Source organism: Aquarana catesbeiana, linkage group LG07 (genome assembly GCF_042186555.1).
Source record: "Aquarana catesbeiana isolate 2022-GZ linkage group LG07, ASM4218655v1, whole genome shotgun sequence".
NCBI classification, from domain to species: Eukaryota; Metazoa; Chordata; class Amphibia; order Anura; family Ranidae; genus Aquarana; species Aquarana catesbeiana.
In genome coordinates, this window is record NC_133330.1 from 174,442,244 (window position 1) to 174,458,833 (window position 16,590).

Consider the following 16,590-nt stretch of genomic DNA (forward strand, 5'->3'; position numbering starts at 1 on the left):
CCGTACCAGGCCACATGCCCTCAACATTGGGAGGGTGCTTTGGGGTAGCCCCCCAAAACACCTTGTCCCCATGTTGATGAGGACAAGGGCCTCATCCCCACAACCCTGGCCGGTGGTTGTGGGGGTCTGCGGGCGGGGGGCTTATCAGAATCTGGAAGCCCCCTTTAACAAGGTGACCCCCAGATCCCGGCCCCCCCCCCCCTGTGTGAAATGGTAAGGGGGTACATAAGTACCCCTACCATTTCACGAAAAAAGTGTCAAAAATGTTAAAAATGACAAGAGACAGTTTTTGACAATTCCTTTATTTAAATGCTTCTTCTTTCTTCTATCTTCCTTCATCTTCTGGTTCTTCTGGCTCTTCTGGTTCTTCTGGTTCTTCCTCCGGCGTTCTCGTCCAGCATCTCCTCCGCGGCGTCTTCTGTCTTCTTCTCCTCGGGCCGCTCCGCACCCATGGCATGGGGGGAGGCTCCCGCTCTTCTCTTCTTCTCTTCTTCTCTTCTTCATTTTCTTCTCCGGGCCGCTCCGCAATCCATGCTGGCATGGAGGGAGGCTCCCGCTGTGTGACGGCGCTCCTCGTCTGACAGTTCTTAAATAACGGGGGGGGGGGGCGGGGCCACCCGGTGACCCCGCCCCCCTCTGACGCACGGTGACTTGACGGGACTTCCCTGTGGCATTCCCCGTGACGTCACAGGGAAGTCCCGTCAAGTCACCGTGCGTCAGAGGGGGGCGGGGTCACCGGGTGGCCCCGCCCCCCCGTTATTTAAGAACTGTCAGACGAGGAGCGCCGTCACACAGCGGGAGCCTCCCTCCATGCCAGCATGGATTGCGGAGCGGCCCGGAGAAGAAAATGAAGAAGAGAAGAAGAGAAGAAGAGAAGAAAAGAAGAAAAGAAGAAAAGAAGAAGAGAAGAAGAGAAGAGCGGGAGCCTCCCCCCCATGCCATGGGTGCGGAGCGGCCCGAGGAGAAGAAGATAGAAGACGCCGCGGAGGAGATGCTGGACGAGAACGCCGGAGGAAGAACCAGAAGAGCCAGAAGAGCCAGAAGAACCAGAAGATGAAGGAAGATAGAAGAAGCATTTAAATAAAGGAATTGTCAAAAACTGTCTCTTGTCATTTTTAACATTTTTGACACTTTTTTCGTGAAATGGTAGGGGTACTTATGTACCCCCTTACCATTTCACACAGGGGGGGGCCGGGATCTGGGGGTCACCCTGTTAAAGGGGGCTTCCAGATTCCGATAAGCCCCCCGCCCGCAGACCCCCACAACCACCGGCCAGGGTTGTGGGGATGAGGCCCTTGTCCTCATCAACATGGGGACAAGGTGTTTTGGGGGGCTACCCCAAAGCACCCTCCCAATGTTGAGGGCATGTGGCCTGGTACGGTTCAGGAGGGAGGGGGGGCCGCACTCTCGTCCCCCCCTCTTTTCCTGCGGCCTGCCAGGTTGCGTGCTCGGATAAGGGTCTGGTATGGATTTTTGGGGGGACCCCACGCCGTTTTTTTTTTGGCGCGGGGTTCCCCTTAAAATCCATACCAGACCTGAAGGGTCTGGTATGGAATTTAGGGGGAACCCCACGTCATTTTTTTTTTTAAATTTTGGCCGGGGTTCCCCTTAATATCCATACCAGACCTGAAGGGCCTGGTATGGAATTTAGGGGGACCCCCACGTCATTTTTTTTTTTAATTTTGGTTCGGGGTTCCCCTTTGGGGAATTCCCATGCCGTTTTTATCAATGAACTTCTATGTGTATTGTCGGCAATGCAATAGCCGCGGGTAGTTTTAAATGAGTTTTTTCCTTCAAAATGTCATTTTGCTGTCAGACTGTTCTAAACACAGGAAACATGCGCCCCTTTACAGGCACACTATAGACACCCCCCAGGTACGAAATTTAAAGGGATATTACACTTTTATTGATTGACTTTAAGCATTATTAAAATCACTGCTCCTGAAAAAACGGCCGTTTTTAAAACTTTTTTTTTGCATTGATCCATGTCCCCTGGGGCAGGACCCAGGTCCCCAAACACTTTTTATAACAATAACTTGCATATTAGCCTTTAAAATTAGCACTTTTGATTTCTCCCATAGACTTTTAAAGGGTGTTCCGCGGCATTCGAATTTGCCGCGAACACCCCAAATTGTTCGCTGTTCGGTGAACTTGCGAACAGCCAATGTTCGAGTCGAACATGAGTTCGACTCGAACTCGAAGCTCATCCCTATCCAGCACTATACCACTCGTGCGTTGGATTATTGAAGGAAAAAATGGCCAAAGCCGAGGGTCAGACAATTCATTTGACAACTGATTTGTGGACAGCTCCCAGCAGTCAACACGCTTTCCTGTCTTTGACTGCACACTGGTGGCAGGCCACTGTGCCTGTTGGTGGTGGCACAGGTGTAAGAGTTCAAACTCCATCAAGAAGCAGGTCTGCAGTGCAAGACCAGCAGGGTTATCAAGCTTTCCTGCTCCACACAGAAGTCTGTGATGACCAACACAGCTCTGCCAACATATTGCGGGCAATTAGATCAATGTTGGCCAATTGGTTTGGAGAGCGGGCAGTCACCAATGTCTCTGTTGGGTTCATTGTGACAGACGGAGGTTCAAACATGGTTAAAGCTCTCCAAGATGGATCTTTTGTCGGTGTGCGCTGTTCTGCACACATACTGCATTTAGTGGTCAAGGGTGCAATCCCAGTGGAGAAAAACAACAAGATTGCTCAAATCTTGGACCTTTGCAGAAAGATTGCAGGGCATTTCCACCGCAGTGTAGGGGCTAGTCAACTGTTGAGGGAGGAGCAAGAACAATCAGGGCTCCCCATACATCGCCTGAAACAAGATGTCAGCACCCGGTGGAACTATACCCTGGAAATGCTGGAACGCATTTTAGAGCAAAAGACAGCCATCCACAATCTATCATCCTGCCACAGCATCGGGATTGATTCCACACTGGGACGTGATGACTGGTGTATAATTGGGCAGCTCGTTTATGTCTTAAAACCCTTTCGGAATGTGACGGAAAACTTGAGTCAGAGCAATGCCAGCCTAGGACAGGTCATACCCTTGTTTACCTACCTCAGATAAGATGGGATCGTTCCTAGAAAACAGTGAGACTGTTTGTGGCAGCCCACTTCATGCCGATGTAGCATCTTTCATCAGAAAGCTACAAACTAACTTAAAAGATCGGCTAAATGACCGTGTCCGCAAAAGCCCTGAACTCATGCTGGCTTCCCTGTGTGATCCCAGGATCAAAGGTAAACTGGCACTCAGAGACAACAGCCTCTCCTACTGGAAAGAAAAATTGATTGAAAGGGTCCGAAATTTGCAGCAACAGAGATGTACGACGGATGAGGCCGGTTTGGAAGATTCACCTGCCATGTCTGCTATTCCAAGGCCTGGCACCATCACTCAAAAACAACAGAGTGGAGCATGTGCATGTTGGGTAGAGGCACTTGACAATCTGGTGGAGCATGTGCATGTTGGGTAGAGGCACTTGACAATCTGGTGGATGCAGGTCAAGCAGCAGGTAATCGAGAGGAGAGCAGTGCCTCTGAAATGGTCAGGGCCTACCTATATTAAGCACCTTTGCTTCCTACAGAGGACCCTTTGACCTATTGGGATGGTAAGAAAAGTTTGTGGCCTGGTCTTTGCCTGGTTGCCCAGAAACTACTATCCTGTCCTCTGACCACTGTGCAAAGTGAGAGAGTTTTCTCTATTACTGGGAATATTCTTAATCCACACTGTTCACAACTTACACCCCATTTGATGGAACAAATAACTTTCCTCAAATTTAACCTCCCCAGGCTGGGTTACCCTACCTTTAACTTGTGAGACCTGAATCATTGTTACCATGTGAAGATAGATGGGACTAGAGTGACTTGAGTGTGCGTGATTGCATGAATGAATGTTGTGTGAACGGACAGTGAAGATAGATGGGACTCAGAGGAACCATCCAAATGTTGAGGAAAATAATTTTTTTTATTTTCTTACCACTTGACACAATAGCAGTCGTCTACTTCTTGTGACCCCAAGATTTAAATAGAATTATATTGTTTTAAGCAATCCAAATTTTTCCCTTTATTCCTTCCATCACCTTTTTTTGTAATGAATGTTGTGTAGAGTGACTAGAGTGTGCGTGATTGCATGAATGAATGTTGTGTGAATGGACAGTAGCAAGGGTTGAAGCCTTGACGTGGCGCTACTGCTCACATGTTACTGTCTTTGTAAATACAAATAGCAACATGTGCTAATTTAACCATTTTTGTTTGATGGTCTGGAAATAAGAGACAATGATTAAAGATGACCTCAACTGCATGACAGTTCCTCTTGATGGAGAGACTGTAAACTCAAGGATCAGAATATGCTACCAACACAACATAGCACAAAGAAGCATAAAGTTGGAAACGTGATTCTATGCAAGATAGATTAGTTGGTCACTACTGAGCTGCATCCAGATGCCCAGGACCCCTCCCATTTACCATCTCTGACCCTGGGGACACCAGGGCCCTCTCTGATCCTCTGCCTGTTTCATGACCATCTGCAACTGTCCAAAGTCACCAGTGTGAGTGAGTAATCTACCCTGCTGCCATGTTACTCAAACCCTGGAAATGATGACTGCCTGTCAGGTCACCTTGAGGCTAGGTGACAGATGCACTCTGTAGGAAATGAAAGTGCACCGCTAGGTAGTGGACCCTAGGATTGACTGCTGTGGATTGAACCCTAGGAAGTTCAGGAAGCAGGTCTACTGGATCACTAACACAGATCCCACTGGGAGCTAGAGCATAGATTCCCCAGGGCGCAGAGTCTAAGAGCCAGCAGGTGTTCACCAGAGCCTCTAGTGGTGAGGATGGACTGCGCTGCAGGGTCCAGGGTCTCACAGCTCATGCTCATGGTAGACTACAGGAGAAGAGGAAAGAGCCAGCAGGCTGGAACAACAAGCAAGTAAGGGATAAGCCAAGGTCGGGGCCACAAGCAGACAAGAACAACAGAGTACACGCCAAGATTCAGGGTCACAGGCAAACAGGGATGGTCAGGGACACGCCAAAGGTCAGGGTCACGAGCAGACAGGAATAGTAGAGCACAGGCCAAAGTCGGTTAACTAGAATCAGACATAGGAAACACAGCCAGTACACACGAAAGCTAACACACAATGGTTGATCAGCACTGCTGGCTTGCAGTGCACAGGTTAATATAGGGTTCCCTGATAGGAGCTGGGGTGGAGCCATGCTAGAGGAGAGCTTACAAAAGCAGTCAGGTGAGGGTCAGCTGGTCTCTAGAGATGAACACATAGAGACAGGTATGCTGACAGAAAAACTATTGCATAACCATGACACTGCCCTTTGAACTGTTGCCCCTTGTGATTGCGTTAGCCTGTGAACCTCTGTCCGGTTAACTGTTGCCCTCATGATTGCAAGCCTGCGTCCTATGTCCTGTGAACTGTTGGGGACTGTATAGTAACCCCTGCTGTAACTATCTGATGTGTATTCTGGTGGAGGGAAAGCTGAACGGCGTGACTGGACACAATACATGGGATTACCCTTTGCACATTGAAATAGTGTAGAGAGAAATCTCATCAATTTTCTAAGTTCAGCCTGATGGTTAAATGTAGAAAAACTACAATTATAAGGCCTCTAGTAAGTTAGTAACAATATATGGACTAGTTCATTTAGATAAACATCACACAAATCTAACAAGGAAAGCAAAACTCAAGAAAACAATTATTTTTGAACAAAATTTTTTATTTTTAACACAAACAAAACAAAAACAAAAAATTAAAAAAAAAATTAAAGTACATTCTCCAGAATCCCACAGGGGGGCGTGGCCGGAAGCGGACGGAGATGAGTGCGGTGGAGCGAGTGCTTGTGTCCACCCTGCTCCGGGGGTATGAAAACCTTGTGGATAGCCCGGTTTCCTCGGGATAAAATGCAGGCGCTTATCCATAGCTTTCCCTGCTGTGCCGCTTAGGTATAGTGCCACTGCTGTGCACTGTTGGCTGGAACTCTGAGCTGTGTCGGAGCGTAGTGGAGGAGGAGGAGGAGTGAGACAGACGAGGGAGAGCGGGGCTCGGCTGCCGGCGGGTGCGTTTGGAGAAGGAGGACGCTGAGTGTCAGAAGCCGTCAGTAGCAGGAACATCACCGTGCGCAGAAAGTACTGGGGTCGTGAGAAGTGCCGGCGCGGAGGTCGGAGTCAGGCTGGGGTGACGGTAAGAGGAGAAAGGAGGCGGCTGTTAAACAGCGCTGTGGAGACCTGTTGAAAACAGCCGTGGTGAACGTACAAGTTAACCTCTGGGACCGTGCCTATTCATAAAACAGACGGGAAACTTCTGCTGCAGTGTGGTATCGTATTAACCCTATCTGACTTTGCATGATGACTGTTACACCTCTGATTGAATAGCAAAGGCTGCTGTGCACCATATTAAAAGCCCCTAGTAGGACTGTATAATCAATGGGGTGTTTTGGAACTCCAGGGGTGCAGCTCAATAAAGGGTGTAAGTAGCTTGGCAGCAAAAATTGTAAAGTGCAGTATAGCCCTGTGGGCGAAGAGGTGTGCCGCTAGCCCAGGGTCTCTATTGTGATCCTTGTGAGAGGGGTTAAAAAGACCCGCAATACGGAAAAAGTAGCACTTGTGATTGTATGCATCTCTCCCCTCTCTTTGGGATGTAAACAGCATCAAATATCATTCAGATATTAGCACAACCACACCAGGTGTTGGCGTGGGTGGAACAGTGCAAACAATCTTTTCCTCTCTGACACAGGCTGTGCAGGTGGTATAAGGATTAACTCCATAAAGTGAAAAACTATCATGTCAGGGAGAAGGAAGGGTGAAGAGCATCCCAATCATGACACTATGGGAACCCAATCCCTGCGGTCAGCAAAAGAAAAGGAGAAGGAAAAGGGATTCCACCCTACAGTAGCAGGGGCAACAGCAGCAGCGGTTGCAGCGTCCACTAAGTTAGAAAAAATGGTCCTGGCTACGGAGCATACCCCTAACAAAGGGGGACAGCTAGCCCAGAATAAATCAGCAATGGACAGGAAAAGTCAAGGACAGTCGGGTCTCCACACAGGTACATCAAGTAAAAAATCTTCCTCTGCAAAAGGGCCAGGAGCCTCTGGTAAAGAAATGGAGGCCTCAGCTACCCCAATGTGTATGACAGAAGAGGAACCCTCCTTAAAAGACATTTTACTGGCAATAAATGCATGCAAGCAGTACTTAGGGGTTTTAGGAGACCAAATGAAGGATATTAAAGAGGAGTTGACCCTAGTACGAAATGATCTCAAGAAAACAGCAGAAAGGGTGGTGGAAGCGGAAAATAGAATAAGTGTGATTGAGGATGAGCTGTTCCCTCTGAGACAAGAAGTGAAGATCTGGAGAGAAAAAAAAATCGAGAAATTGGCGGGGAAGTTTGATGAGATGGAAAATAGACTATGCAGGGACAATGTGAGGGTGGTGGGGGTTCCTGAGGGGAGCGAAGGTCCAGATCCAGTAGTATTCCTGGAAAACTGGCTGGTGGGGGTGTTTGGGGGTGAGACATTTACTCAACAGTTCTCAATAGAAATAGAGCGCATAGAATCCCGTTCAGACCCCCCCCCCCCCCGGAAACCCCCCAAGACCATTTCTAGTAAAGTTCTTAAATTATAAGGACATAGTAAGACTCTTACGTAAAGCCCGAGAAATGGGGAAGGTCTTATATAAAGATGTAAGGATATCAATATTCCCCGATTTCTCCCCAGACCTACAGAAACGCAGAGCTGGGTTCCTGGGGGTTAAACGTAGCCTCCAGAAATTCAACGTTACATATGCCCTCCTCTACCCGGCTAAACTACGGATAAACGCACTGGGGGGGAAGTCAGATTTTTGAGTCCCCTGACAGTGCGTTGGCATGGTTAGAGGATAAGAAGGATCAATTACCCAGGAAATAGTGGAGGAAAGGTGTTGAATTTAGTATACAGAAGTAGGGCACAAGGTTAAAATTATTTTTATATATTTATTCACAAAAGGAGCGGGGTTGTATTGGGAGTAGGGATATGGTTGTAATTTTGAGAGGGGGTTTGGTTATTATAGGATTTGTTTTTTGTCTTTGTTTTGAAGGCTGGGGTGGTAGGGAGGGTGGGGGGAGGAGGGGGTTGGTGAGGTTGGGGGGGGGGGTGGGGAATGAAAGGGTAGGTGGGTATGGACTGGCCATTAAAAATGCCCCAAGGGGTAACCTAGAGTGGTATGGGGGGGAAGGGGGGGGGGAAGGGGGGATGGGGGGGATGGGATGGGCGGGGGAGGTGGGTTAAGGGGATGTGTAATGGGAATAGTGGAATGCAATATAAGGTAGTAAGCCGCACACTCAAGGGAAAAAGTATCTATGACACACTGAATTATATAAAGTCACAAAGGACACAGATAAATATGGGGATAAAATTAAAGGTTGTAGTGAGATAATTGATTTAATGATCAATACACTGGGATATGGATGATATGAATAGAATTATATTTGTTTTATGGGTTAGCACAGAGTTATTATTTTTTGTAGATGGCAAATATTCCGACACTTGGGTAAATATGGTTAAGGGAGAACTGAGGTTGGAGAGACTAGGACTACTAAAATGACAGGAAGCCTATAAAATAATAGGTACAGTGAAGATCTTCTTCCTTATAAATATAAGGGGGGTACCCCGAACTGGGCTCTGTTGGTCTTTCTCTTCCCCGTTATGATAGCCGTATTTCAGTTTAATTAATGGGATCAAAGATAGGGTCATGGAATGTTAGGGGGATGGGCACTCCCTCTAAGAGAGCACTGGTATTTGACATGTTAGATACTTTTAGAGTGGATATTGCTTGTCTGCAGGAGACGCATCTGACAAGGGATACTACAGCCCAAATAAGAAATAAAAAATACCGGTATCAGTACCATGCGGTACACACCTCTTATTCTAGGGGGGTGGCGGTGCTAATTGGGAGAGAGGTTGCGTTCATCTGCAGGCAAAGCAATATAGATGATGGGGGTAGGTATGTTTTCTTGCATTGTATCATAGGGAGTCAGGCATGTGTATTGGCGAATATTTATAATCCTCCACCTTTTAGGCTAGAAGTTTTATATTGCTTGCTGGAGTTTATTGTGGATAAACCGAATATACCTGTCATTGCTGTTGGGGATTTTAATGTTGCAATAAATAAAGAAATAGACAGATTTCCTCCAGGAAAGGAGAGGCAGGGCTCGTATGGACGCCGTATGGGCCAGTTTCTTGAAGAGGCAGGGATGTGTGACCTTTGGAGAATGAGCAATCCGGGGGTACAACAGTATTCATGCTACTCAGGTACACATTCCTCATTTTCGAGAATAGATCTTGTCCTAGGTAATGTTCTGGCCGCACATATTGTTGGAGAAATAATTCACCAACCTAGGGGGGTTTCAGACCACTCACTGGTGACAGCCAGGATGGTTACTGGGGAAAATAAACAACGTAGCTCCTGGAAATTAAACCCAATTTGGCTTGAGTTGTTTGAGGACCCAATTGAGATTATAACCAGGTTGAGGGAGTTTATAAGCCTAAATGAGGAATCTACAGCAAGAGGGGTGATGTGGGACGCTTTGAAGGCGTTTCTGAGGGGTCTATTGATTCAGCAGGTTTCAAGAATAAAAAAAGCTTCAAAGGTGGGGGAAGAGAAGGCCAGGGAGGAGCTACGAGTAGCAGAGAGGGAGCTTGTGAGAAACTCATCCCCAGAAAATCAACAAAGGTGGGAGAACAAACAGCATATAAAGAGGTAATGACTAGGAACTCCAAAAATAAAAGGTTATTTCAAAAGCAAATAACATTTGGAGAAGGGGAGAAAGTAGGGAAAATATTGGCCCATATCGTTAAATCAGACTCTCCCCCCCCGACGATCCCCGCTATTAGAACTAGGAACGGTGAGATTACATCCCAACCAGACAAAATAAACGAAACATTTAAAAAATATTATGAGGAATTATAAAAGTCCCGGGGGCCCGCGGGAGGGGCGGCAATGGAGGAATTCTTCAGGAAAATAGAGTTGCCCTCCTTGTCGGGGTTGGACATTGAGGCACTGGAGGCTCCGATAACATTAGAAGATATTAAAATAGCAGTAAAGGAACTGGCCAATAAGAAATCTCCCGGTCCTGATGGTCTTCTTGCGGAGATTTATAAGAACTACGGGGAGATACTACTTCTAGAGCTTCTCAGGGTGTTTGAATGGGCATACCAGGAGGGGAAACTAACTGAATCAATGACAGAGGCCACAATAATAATGATACCTAAAGAAGGGAAAGACCCCTTGGAACCCGCATCATATAGACCCATCTCGTTACTGTGCTCAGACGCAAAAATCCTGGCAAAGATTCTCGCCACTAGACTACAAAAAATAATTCATAAATTGGTTCACCCGGATCAAACTGGGTTTATTCCCCAGAGATCAACAAGCGAAAATATTAGGAGGTTTTTTCTAAATTTACAAATACCAATTGAAAACTCGGGTTCCAGAGCTGTTGTAATGCTAGAGGTTATAAAGGCATTTGATAGCCTCGAATGGGGTTTTATTTGGTATATACTGAAGGCATATGGCTTCGGCCCCTCATTTAGTAAATGGGTAAAAATTCTATACAATGGACCTAAAGCAAAGATCAGAATTAATAATGTACTCTCTAGTAAGTTTTGCTTGGAGAGAGGTACAAGACAGGGGTGTCCCTTGTCACCTCTGATCTTTGCTTTGGCAATGGAACCAGTGGCCATTGCGGTAAGGCAAAATAGAAGTATGGAAGGCTTCCGGAGAAGGACGAGGGAAGAGAGGATCGCGTTATACGTGGACGATGTACTTATCTTCCTGGGAGATACGGAGGGATCACTCAGACAGGTGATGGGTGTATTCTCAGATTTTGTGGAGATCCCGGGTCTCTCCATAAACTGGGAGAAATCGGTCTTGTTACCAATAGACCCAATTAAACAAGCTCCCTTTCTGGAAGAAACCCCGCTAAAAATAGTGGAGAAAACTAAATATCTAGGCATCCATATAACAAAAGACTCGGAGGATTTTTTACACAATAATTTGGTCCCCTTGTTGGTGAAATTTAGGAAAAAGATTGATATATGGAAGAGACTTCCATTGTCGGTAGCTGGAAGGTGCAACCTGATTAAAATGCTGTGGCTGCCCCAATTATTATATATTTTGCATAATTCACCAGTATGGATCTATGGTAAATGGTTTAAAAAAATAGATATGCTGTTTAGGGGGTTGATATGGAAGGGAGGACACTCCAGGATAAGTTTACAAACACTACAGCTAGCAGTAACTGAGGGAGGTATGGCGATTCCACATCCCCGCAGCTACTTCCTGGCAGCTCAGTTGCAACATCTGAGACTGGGTTACGGTCTTATGGGTAATAACAATACAGAACTAATGACTGATGGAGCGCCCCATAGGCGGGTTTTGGAGGTTTTGGAGGCAAACTCGTTTGTATATAGAACCCCCACGGTTAAATTAATGTTAAAAGTATGGAACTTTATTAAAGGCATGAAGGGTATGGAGGGAGAAGGGAGGTGTAGCCCTCTTTGGGACAATAAGAACTATCAAGAATTGTCACAAATAGGTAAAATTAAGACCTGGGAATCAAAGGGGATAGTTAAGTTGGAACAATTATATGATGGTAACATGTTAAAAACCTTTACCGCCTTAAGGGAGGAATTTGGTATCTCGAGTCACTCATACTTTAACTATATACAGATCAGACATGCTCTGCAGACCCAATTTGGGGAGCAAGGCCCGAAATGGAGTCAATCTCCCATCTTCCAAAAAATAGAGAGCGTGGAGGGATCAAAGGGGTTAATAACAGAGTTCTACCAACATATATGCCGGTACAGCAGGGAGGGACCAGATAAACGTAAGTGTAGAAGGGAGTGGGAGAGGGACCTGGGGACAATATCGGATACTCAATGGAAAAAGATATTGGAGGGGAGTCACCAGGTCTCGGTCTCACCCGCCCAGAAATTTTCACATCTATTGCTCTTACATAGGGCATACTATACCCCAGAAAAACTGTTTAAGTATGGGAGAAGGGTAGATGCCAAATGTCCAAGGTGTCAATATACAGGAGATTTGTTACATATGCTATGGAAATGCCCCAAGTTAGTTCGCTACTGGGTGGAAGTAGTTGAGACATAAACAAGGTCTTTAACTTAAGTCTTAACGTAGACCAGAAAATGTGTATTTTAGGGGTGGGGGGGGGGATCTAGGTAATGGGAGGGTGAAAATAAAAGCAGTGCGGAGATGCCTCTACCAGGCAAGAAAGGAAATAGCTAGGAGATGGTAAGCAGAGAAACCCCCTACAGCAGAGAACTGGTCTAATACGGTGTGGGAAACAATAAGCAAAGAAAGGATAATTTATGTAAGGGGAGGGAGCATTAAGGAATTTAAGAAAATGTGGAACCCCTGGTTTGTGAAGATGGACTACCCTAGGTAGAGAAGAGTGTTCAGAGAGGATAGGGAAAGGTGCAGGTCTTACTTAAGTGTAGAAGTGTGTGTGTAGGGTAATCACGATAAAGAGTAGGTTGGATACTTGGCTATAGATTAGGGCTAGAGGGATTAAAATGGGAGAAAATTTGAGAAAATACCCCTTATAGAGTGGATACATACATCGTATAGGGAAGAGGGTGGTCTTTTATTATTATGATGATATATGTATACTGTATGTTGTGATGTATTTTGTATGAATACGAATAAAAAGCATTGAATTAAAAAAAAAAAAGTACATTCTCCCCCAACCTGGTGACCAGTCACTGTATTAATCCCAGCCAACTGGTCACCAAGGTACCGCGTAGCCTCCAGGTGTCTCCTGAGGCTACGTTGGTACCTCTCCAGAGCCACATAGTGACGGAGCTCCCGGCGATTGTGGAGGGCCAAAGATCGACACAGCCTCCGGGTTACTGCAATTTGTCTCTCTTGGACCTCCACAATGCGCCGCAGATAATCTGTCACATGTGGCTCTGGAGGGTGGGGGATGTGTGCTTGTTCTGGAGCAGGTGAAGGATGCACTGGGGAGGAGGCAGCAATGTGTGCGTCACTGTCCAGGTGGGGGGATGTTGATGAAGGGTGGAGGAGACCATGCCCTGTAGAAACCACTGGGGACTCGGAAGGACAGTCAGTCCAACCAGACGCGGGCAGGTCCAGGCCTTCATCCACAGGGTGCAGTTGAAGGATGAAGACTTCACCTGTGAAGAAAAGAAAATACATTAGATAGATAAATACAATACACATGGCTTCTTCACCCTAACATTATATAAAGGCAAAGATCTCCCAGCCCTTGTAGACAATCCTGTAACATCTTGAGATGTTTTCACTTCCATACCAGTTTTCCATTTTTGACATTTAGTGAGATGCACCTAATCAATTTGTGTGTAGGAGATAGTGGTGTCTGTGTCAATTCGCTGCGTCATACCAAGTTTGCAGAGCTGTGCAGGAAGGTGTAGTACTACTTTACTGTACTCTGACCGGGGCGGAGCTGAGTGTCCTCCCCAGCCAGAGTACAAAGGGATTCCCCTCTACACATTGAGCAGTGTAAAGGGGAATTTCCCAAAGATTTTATCCGCTTGGTCGCACGGGCGGCCGAAGGGTCGCACGGGCGGCTAAATCTTAAGGTGTAATGGACGCCTAAGTGCTAACTAATCTACCTCATCCAGACTGACTGACTTTGGCAAATATGGAAGATCAGTTGCACTTGCAGAAAAACATATCAGCTATACCAGCTTTTAACATTACACTCACCAAAGGAGAAGCCATTCAAGCCATTGCATTTGGGATGACCTAATAAAAAGTTGTTTAATAAAATATAGCAGGCTACTTTTTAAAGTTGATAATTTTGTAAGGCCACTGATTGTTGAATAAGCCCCACTTCTGTTCTAGGCTAGGTAGGTTACTCACGCCTGGTCTAGGCTAGGAGGTAGAACAGGTATAACATTATGAGAAAAGTGTTAATGCATGCATTAGGGGCATGCCAGAGATTGAACATGTCCAGGGACTGCCAGCCAATAGCTGGAGATTCTTTTCTGACACACCCCATCCAGCCTGCTGTGTTATTCACAATGATTAACAGTGATTGGCTCAGACTGGGAATCTGAACTGCAGCAAGAAGGTGGTGTGATCAGGGACATTGAGGAAATAACAAGCACAGGTCACGCTCACAGGAAGACTGGAATCAGCTGCAGAGGGGAACTAATATAATTAATAATTCCATCTAAACCGAAGCCTTGCAGAATAAATCACAAGCTATTCTAGACAAAGTATGCCATCAGCATTTCATATTTAAAATACTATATTTGCCTGGAAAATACAAAAAAAGTTATGCTTACTCCCTGGATCTGCCGCATCTGGCTGTTCTGCCGCATCCCCAGCAGCCTCTACAGGGCAGGTCTCCTCCACCTCCTGCTCAGCCTCAGTAGCTGTTGATTAATGATAGAAAAGAACCATTACAATCTGCAGTGTACAACAATCTCACACATTAGTACAAGAACATTGAAACATGTATGAGATCACTCAGTAGATACCAGCAAGATTATACTAACTTAATGTGGGCGTTGCTGCCTCATCCTCCTCCTCAGTCTCCCCCTCTGACTGGATGACACCTATTTATAAAGGAGAAATGATGAACTTAAATAAATATACTGTAGTGTAAATAGATAAAATGAATTATCCGTTAGCATGGCAATACAGGGCAGGTCACTAACGTCGATCTACAAGGCAGGGACATGCATTCACCATTTAGAAAAAATCATTAAAAAAAAAACCAAATACGAGGCACTTACCTGTCCTGGTTCCAGTGGCGCCGGCGAGTGCTAGGTGCACCGCCACTGATCAGGCGCCTCAGTTCAGAGCGGCGACGTTCTGTCAGATTACTTAAGTTACGCAATCGCTTGCGTTACCTGACAGAGCGTCGCAGAGGCTCTACCTGTCACTGCATGAGCGAGAAGCAATGACACTGGAATCAACAATGGAAGGCTGGACAAATGGATAAGGAACCACTGTATTAGTGTCACTACTACAGTACTTACTGCACGTTGATAATGTGGAGGACTCCTGGCTCCTCCACCCTCTGCCTTTGGTGGCGCTGGGCCTGGAGACGATCTTTAAATAAAATCAAACACATCCTGGTAAATGACTATGTCGTGTCGCATGCTTGACAAAAAAAAATGTCCTGCACACAATGCAAAGCTGACACCAACCTTGATGAGCCAGCAGCTTTCTTATCTCATCCTCCCCTACAGCTGCTAAGAGCTCCTTCTCAAGGGGGAGGAGAGATACCTGCTCTCCTCTGCGCCCCCCCCCCCAACTGCCTGCACTTACGCGCTATGAAACTGCAAAACAAAGAGAGAAGAGAAACGGGTTCCACAATTAAACTACAATTGTAATCTGAAAATTACATCAACACATGAAACACATGTAGAATGAACCCGTAGAATAAAACAATGCAAATGGAATTTTTGGATTAGGCACATTTTTTCATGTAGCACAAGGTTTGCTCATTTATTTATTAACCAAACTTATTGTAAGAAAAACTTATGCTTTTTTGGTGCACAATAAATAATAAAAGACAGGATTGGGATTGTGCCGAGTAAATGTCCATTGTGTCCACTCCAGTCCACCTTTCTATTACGCGGTTGTGTGAACTGTGTATAGTGTAAAATTTCCTTTCTTGTTTCTTTTGCAAAGCAATAACTCACTTGCGGATGTGGACCCCCCATAGTAACTAAACATATGGCGGGTCCGCAAGCTGGTTAAGTCCAGCCACCATAACTTATATATATACATATACATACACATACATATACATATACACAGAAAGGGGGCGTAACCTACAGGTGGTCAGGTCAAGTGGAACTTAAAAGCACTTACTGCTCAGTTTAGTGATAACCAACTAAGAACAAATAACGGCCATGGAAATATTCCTCTTAAAATGATCGTGGCGATAATATATAACATGTGCAACTGCAAACTATGTGTAGGCTAGGCACACCTATGCGCAAATTTGGTTTTTCACAGGAGGGAGGATAAATTGAAAATTATTTATTCCTTTAAAAAAAAAAAAAAAAATTTCACTTAACTTTACTGACATCACATGTGATAGCAATAATATATGTTTATGTGTGTGTGTAAAATCAGTGCATTTTTGGAGCTTTTATCATTGTATAAATGACAATGGTCCCGAAATGGCATCAAAAGTGTCCGATGTGTCTGCCATAATTTCGCAGTCACAATAAAAATCGCCGCCATTACTAGTAAAAAAAATTGTTAATAAAAATGCCATAAAACTATCCCTATTTTGTAGACGCTATAACTTTTGCACAAACCAAATCAATAAACGCTTATTGCAATTTTTGTTACCAAAAATATGTAGAAGAATACATATCGGCCTAAACTGAGGAAAAAATTAGTTTTTTATATACATGTTGGGGATACTTATATAGCAAAAAGTAAATAAAAACCGCAGAGGTGATCAAATTCCACCAAAAGAAAGCTCTATTTGTGGGAAAAAAAGGACGTCAATTTTGTTTGGGAGCAACGTCACACCACCGCGCAATTGTCAGCTAAAGTGTTGCAGTGCCGAATCGCACAA